Below are 1982 nucleotides of genomic sequence, written 5' to 3' on the forward strand. Positions count from 1 at the left end.
AAAAAAAAAAAGAAAATGAGGGACCTCATACCACCAAGAAAACAGTGCCAAGAGCAGAGCGCATCCTTTGGACCTGAGGTTCCCACGGAGAGACGCTCTCAGACCAAGGCAAGACTGATGATGAGGAGGAACTTTCTCCAGAGCCGACAGAAACAGAAAGCCTTCTCCTGGAGTTGATGCCCTGAATTTGGACTTCTAGCCTACTAGACAGTGAGAAAGTAAATTTCTCTTTGTTAAAGCCATCCACTGGTGGTATTTCTGTTAGAGCAGCACTAGACGACCAAGACAGAATGCAAAATTTGGAAACAAAGAAGGATTGGTAGCTGGAAAATATGTTCTTGGTAATAGAAGCAACACTGGAAATTACATGACAGAATTTCAGAAGACTAGGGACTTTTTGATTGCAAATACCTTTTCTCACAAACATAAATGGCAGCTATATACATGGACCTTACCAGATAGAATAAACAGGAATCAAAACCACATCTTTGGAAAGAGATCATGGAAAAGCTCAGTATCCTTAGCCAGAACAAGGCCATGGGCCATCTGTGGAACAGATCATCGATTGCTCATATGCAAGTTCACGTTGAAGTTGAAGAAAATTAGAACAAGTTCACTAGAGTGAAAGTACAACATTGAGTATATTCCACCTGAGTTTAGAGACCATCACAAGAATAGATTTGATGCATTGAAAATTAATGACTGAAGACCAGACAAGCTGCAGGATGACATCAAGGACATCACACATGAAAAAAGGAAGAGATCATTAAAAAAGGATAATTGATGATCTGTACTTTTTTTTCCTTTTAATTCTCTCTTTATTTCATTTTGGAGAGTTTCTACTGCTATGTCTTGCCTTCATATTCACCAATCTCTCTTCTGCATTGTCTAATTGTCTGTTAATATAATTCAGTGTATTTTTCCATCTCAGAAATTGTAGTCCTTATGTTAAGAAGTTCAGTTTGGGTGGTTATAATATGTTCCATGTATGGTGGGAAGAATTCTAAGATGACACTAAGATTCTAAATCTCTGGTATACACACTTTTTCTCTCAGTTATTCAGTGAAAAACACTAATGTAGGTGCCACTGTGAAGGGTTTTTTTCAGAAGTAATAAGGTCCCAAGATAGGATAAGGTCCTTAAGATAAGAAAATTATTTCCTGTGGGCCTGACCTACTCAGATGGGCCTTTAAAAGGAATAGAGGCTCTTCTTGGAGAAAGACATTTGAAGCATGAGAGACGTTCAAGATAAAGAAGATTCTCCATGTTTGGCTTTGAACATAGGTAGTGGATAGGGAGTGCTGCACATGGCAAGGAATGTGGGCAACCTCTAGGAGCTGAGAGCTGCCTGACAACCAGCAAGGGAATGGGGCCCTCCATCCAACAACCCTAAGAAACTTAATTCAACCACAATCACATGAGCTCATAAGAGAATCCCAAGTCACAGATGAAAACACTGCCGGGTTGACACTTTGGTTTTGACCTTTTGATACTCTGACCAGAGAATCCATAAATGCTGTTCTGACATGGAGAACTGTGAACTAAATGGGTGGTAATTTATTATGCAGCAGTGGAAAACTTATAGACCATGCCTTTCCTTAACATGCTCAATTTTTCTTCTAATTTTTTGAACATGTTGAATACTAATGTGCTAACATATATTAACTATTTTTCTATCATCTATGTCATTTATTCTTCAATATGAATTGACAGATTGTTTTTCTTCTCATTGTGTCATATTTTTCTGCTTATTTGCATGCCTGATAATTTCTATTGTATGCCAGACTGTACGAATTTTATATTGTTAGTTGCTGGATATTTTTGTAGTTCCAGAAATATTCTTGATTTTTATATTATCATGCAGTTAAGTTATTTGTAAACAATAGATTCATTCTGGTATTGCTTTTTACCATGTTAAGTAAAACCAGATTAGTTTAATCTACAGCTATGTTTTTCCCACTCCTGAAGCAAAACGCTTCTGA

Source organism: Trichechus manatus, unplaced genomic scaffold (assembly GCF_000243295.1).
Source record: "Trichechus manatus latirostris isolate Lorelei unplaced genomic scaffold, TriManLat1.0 scaffold00027, whole genome shotgun sequence".
NCBI classification, from domain to species: domain Eukaryota; kingdom Metazoa; phylum Chordata; class Mammalia; order Sirenia; family Trichechidae; genus Trichechus; species Trichechus manatus.